The sequence below is a fragment of the Amblyomma mixtum genome, chromosome 3 (assembly GCF_055824585.1).
Source record: "Amblyomma mixtum isolate Tamu chromosome 3, ASM5582458v1, whole genome shotgun sequence".
Classification (NCBI taxonomy): domain Eukaryota; kingdom Metazoa; phylum Arthropoda; class Arachnida; order Ixodida; family Ixodidae; genus Amblyomma; species Amblyomma mixtum.
In genome coordinates this window covers 410,708,140-410,713,360 of record NC_143014.1, presented here as the reverse complement: position 1 = coordinate 410,713,360, position 5,221 = coordinate 410,708,140, and the positions used below count along the sequence as shown (strand labels likewise).

Here is a 5,221-nt window from a genome sequence, read left to right as displayed (position 1 = left end):
TTGTTGCGCTGCCTTACGGCCACAGCAAATTGAATATCTCCTCTGGCCAAGTCGGTCCGCGTTTTGAGGCCAAGACAGAGGCGGGCGGGGAGCACATAGATCAGAACCCCAGAAGCGTGCACGGCGGAGTCCGATTTGCCAGTCGCGGGTGTACTTCCGGGCGACGCGTAAAATTTCCTGTGTATGCAGGACCAAGCAAGCGACACGGGCGAAACACTTCACGCGACGGTGCTGCTCTAACAGCGCCCTACGAGGTCCACAAGCAGTGCTAATTATTTAATGTCCAAAGTTTCTGCTATGCTTCACTCCATTCACTCCATTCACTCCATTCTCCCAGTCGCCTGTCCCGGCGGCCGCCGGCGCACTCGCTCAACGCCGAGTTACTATGGAAAAAGAACATTTTCCTTCCTCCATGATGCGCCGCGAGCTGTGGGGGCGAGATCTAGTGTGGAAAACCGCATGGCGCTCGCGAGCTGTGGCCGCCGTGCTTTCCAAAAGTCGGTGCTAGTTGTTCGCAGCCGAAAGGCGTCGTCGCGCGCGCGGAGGCGCAGAAAAAATGAGCGGCAGCACACCGAGGGGGCGCTGCGGTCGCCGACGGGAGGGGACGCGCTTCTCATCGGCCCCTGCTATTATGCCAATTAACGCAGTGTCAATTTACAGTTACCGCGATATATTTGGTATCAAAGTGTGCGCGAAGGTGCGGGGCATCGACCGGTACCAGTTTTGACCAAGCGGTACGTGATTCTCCCGATTTACGAGGACTTTTCTCTGGTGCGGTGCTAGGCCTAGCGTCGGCCTACCACAAGTACGGCCACCGGTGGCGACGGGCCCGGCCGCTAGGCCTAACCCGACGACGAGTAGGACCAAGATGGCGTCCGACATGGAAGTGGCCACGTCGATGGGAGAGAACATAACGGCAGCGCCGAGCATCGGCAGTCTCGGCGGGCGTACGTCCATTGAAGTTCCCGGAGAGGACATTACACCGGAAGAAGCCGAAGGCTGGTCGGCCTCCGGCAAGCGCATCAAGCAGATCATGGCCGGCAAGGAAAACGGTGAGTCCGCCGCCACTACTCGCCAGTCTAGACCCAAGACTAGGGCCAGTTTTGCAAAGAGAGTTGCAGCCTCGGTAACGAAAGCGGCGATGATGCCGATAGACATGCCGAAGGAAGACACCAAGATAGTCATGAGACCACGCGGAGGTCTCACCGTAGCGAGAACGGAGGTTTCAATAATTATGTCGGCCGTCATGACGGGAGGAAGAAGCCAAAGCAGACACCATCTGCACGAACGCGCAGCAAAACATCATCGTGGTCAGCACCCCGGACGAGAGGCGAGCCACGCTGTACTCTAAGGTCAAAACCCTAAACGTAGGAGACAAGGCATACGAAGTCAGCGCCTACCGAACGGCGCCGGACGGCACGGTCAAGGGAGTCATCCGAGGCATAGCCGTACACGACACCCCGGAAGAGATAACCGAAAACATCGTGAACCCATGCAACCCCCTAGCGGTGGAGGCGCACAGAATCGGCAATACAACCACAGTGATAGTACTCTTCGCTGGACAAAAAGTACCGAACTACGTCAAGTATGGCTCGATATTAGTCAGGTGCGGGCTTTACCGCAAGCACTTTGACGTGTGCAGGCAATGCGGCAGGATCGGCCATAGAAGAGACGTATGTCTGAATCCCAATGCCAATGTATGCTTCGGCTGCGGAATCATGAACCCCAGCGAGGATCACAAACGCGAATGCAAGCCCAAGTGCAAGCTCTGCGGGGGACAGCATCCAACGGGCGAGAGGGAATGCAAAAACAAGTACAAGATGCCGTATGTGGTCAAAAAACGGCAATGGGAACGCAAGATGGAAGCCATGCAGCAACAACTGGGTCCGAAAAGCTTTCCGCCGCTGCGAGCGCCGTCTGCTGAGAGACCCCGCGGGGATTCGAGGCAGCGCGACAGCAGCCGCAAGAGGGACAACAGCAAGGGAGGCAGGAGCGCCAGCCGCCACAGACCGTCGCAGTCGGGGGAAAGAGTCACCTGGGCCGAAGCAGTCAAGGCTAACATGACAGAGAAAAGACAACCACCGGCGCAAAACGCCACGAAGAAGTTCCAAGAAGAGAATGGAATGGTAATAAAAGCCCTAAGAGACGAGAACGAGAAGCTAAAGCAGAGAATCGCCGAGCAGGACGCAACCATCAAGGAAATCAACGCGAAGCTAACGACATTAATTGCGATGCAGCAACAGCAGCAGCTGCTGCCGAAGCCCGCACAAGAGAGGGAACAAGAAGAGATAACCGAGGACGAACTAGAGGTCGAGGTGGACCCGAGAGCGACGAAAACGGCGGGACCGGCTCCAAAGAGGAGAGCCATAGAGGTCCCCAAGGAACGAAAGACAATGGAGAGAATCGAAAAACAGGACGTCAGACTCGACCGTCTGGAGGCGACCAGCAATGAAACCAACGAACGACTTACTGCGCTCGCGCAAACGGTTCAGCAGATGACAACGAATATACAGAGCACGATCCAGAACATGATGGCGCAAATGCAAGCACAGCTGCAGACGCAGATACAGGCACAAATACAATGTATGGAAGCACAGATCACCGCCAAACTGCAGCAATCATGGACGGGACAGCAAGTACAGCAGCATCCACACCCCCAGTGAGAGACCTCTTGGTCTGGCACTGGAACTGCAACGGCTTTACCGGCAAGAGAGCAGTGCTGCAGCAACACTTGGAGCAACTAACGAGGAAAACAGACGTCATAATGATTCAAGAAACACACAGCGAAGAGACGCCGAAACTACCGGGCTACCGGTCGCACGACAGCCCGCCGAGCAAAACGGACACGTCCAAGGGCAAGGGCAGAGGGGTCTGCACCTTCGTTAGGAGAGGGATCACCTTCGTGGAACACGAAATGATCGGCAGAAGCGCCATCGAACACTGCACGGTGGAAGTAATCACGGGAAAGAAGAGGAGGGAGAGCACTTTCCTGGTGAACGTCTACAGCAACCCGTCCCACGGACAACAGAAATTCAAGGCACTGTTCCACAAGGCAGCTTCAGTCGCGGGAAGCAATACGCTCGTAGTGTGCGGAGACTTTAACGCACCGAGCCAAGACTGGGGCTACCACAGAACGACGGTCAAGGGGAGAGAGCTGATGCAAGACGCCACCGACGTCGGACTGAACCTAATCACGGATCCGGCCTTTCCCACCAGGATCGGCACATCTGTTCCGAGAGACACAACTCCGGACCTTACCTTGATCAAAACTGAAGGAGGATCAAGAGAAGCGAAATGGAGAAACACGGGCCAAGAGCTGGGCAGCGATCATTACATCGTAGAGGTCGTCATACTGCTCGAAGGCCAAGGCAACACCGGCATAAGAAAGCATCGCATTACGGACTGGGACGCCTTTCGAAAGGCGCTACCCGCGGTGCAAGAGGACATTACGGACATCGAGCAATGGGCGGCCAACGTCGTTGAGACCTGATAGAAGCCAAGCAGTCCATAAAGGCGAGGTGGCAGAAGCGACGAACCAACCGAAGTCTAAGGAAGAAGATCGCCGAGCTCAACAGGCAGATCGAGGTCCACTGCCGGGTGCTATGCACACAACAGTGGAACGAGGCCTGCAACGAAGCCGACGGACAGATGCACAAGGGCAAGACGTGCAACATGCTGCGGCACCTCCTCGACGAAACCAAGACCAAGGGCCACCAACACAACAACCTGGCCAGGATCCTACACAAGGCAATCTGCGAACACGGGGAGGACGAGGTCAAGCGGCGCTTGGACGCCAAGTACCTGCCGACCACCCCCACGGAAAGACACCCGGATTACCAAGGCAAGGAGAACGAGACGCTAGATCGCGACATCCAGACCTGGGAAGTAGAGTTGCCCTGCAGGAACTCAATGGAAGGTCTGCCGCGGGTCCCGATCGAGTGGCCAACAGAGCGCTCAAGAACCTCAACGAAGCGGCCATCGAAACGCTCACGAACTTCTACAAGTGCTGGCAAGAAGGAAGGCTACCCAAGCAATGGAAAGCAGCCAAGACGATCCTCATCCCCAAGCCTGGCAGGCCGCCCAACATAGAGAACCTCAGGCCGATCTCACTCACTTCGTGCGTGGGAAAGGTCCTCGAGCACGTTCTCATGAACAGGTGGCAGCGTTACCTGGAAGAATCGGAGCTTTACCCAAACTCCATCATCGGGTTTCGGAACAAACTCGGGACGCAAGACGCCATGATCTTACTGAAGAACGAGATCATCGACGATACGACGGGCACCAAGGACAACAGAGCCGTACTCGGGCTGGACTTGCAGAGCGCCTTTGATAAAGTGAGGCACTCGGCTATCCTGGCCCAAGTATCCAGGCTAAACATGGGCAGGAGGACATACCAGTACATCAAAGACTTCTTTACGGAACGAACCACCGAAATCTGTGCGGGAGACCTACAGCTCGAAGAGAAGAAGCTGGGCAGCGTCGGAACTCCGCAGGGGTCGGTGATCTCCCCGCTACTCTTCAACCTCGTGATGATCGGGGTGGCCACCCGGCTAGAAAGAATAGCGGGAGTCCGGCACACCATCTACGCCGACGACGTGACGCTATGGGTACCGGGAGGAAGCGACGGACACATCGAGACAACGCTGCAAGAAGCGGTCAACGCCATCGAGGAGCAGCTGGACGGGTCTGGACTCGTTTGCTCCCCGGCCAAGTCAGAACTGCTGGTGATTCCCCCGAAAGGATCGTGCAGGAAAAGAAAGAATATGGAAGTCAAGTACGAGCGTCCCAAGATCACGGTCAAGACGGCGGGAGGACAGGTAATACCGGAGGTCGAGAAGATTCGGGTACTCGGGCTGCTCGTCCAGCGAAACGGAGTCAACGGTGACACGGTCAACAAGCTCGCGGGCAAGGCGGCAGCGGCAATGAGACTCATCAAGAGGGTGTCCAACAGAAAAGGGGGGATGAAGGAGGAGAGCCTGACTAGGCTCGTTCAATCCTTCGCAGTTAGCCACATAACGTACGTGGCCGCCTTCACAACTGGAGGCCGAGTGAACGTAACAAGATAGACGCCACCATACGCAAGGCGTATAAGGCGGCACTCGGTTTCCTCGGGGGCACGAGCACCGAAAAATTCATGGCGCTGGGAGTCCACAACACGCTGGACGAAATAGCCGAAGCACAGAGAACGGCGCAACTCGAGCGTCTCTCCGAAACGAGAACC

The 5,221-nt window shown here is 56.4% G+C and overlaps 1 pseudogene; it reads left to right on the top strand.

The window, feature by feature from the left end:
* The first annotated feature begins 868 nt into the window (after positions 1–868).
* Positions 869–2,663, top strand: LOC149357652 (uncharacterized; annotated as a pseudogene).
* The last annotated feature ends 2,558 nt before the right edge of the window (positions 2,664–5,221 follow it).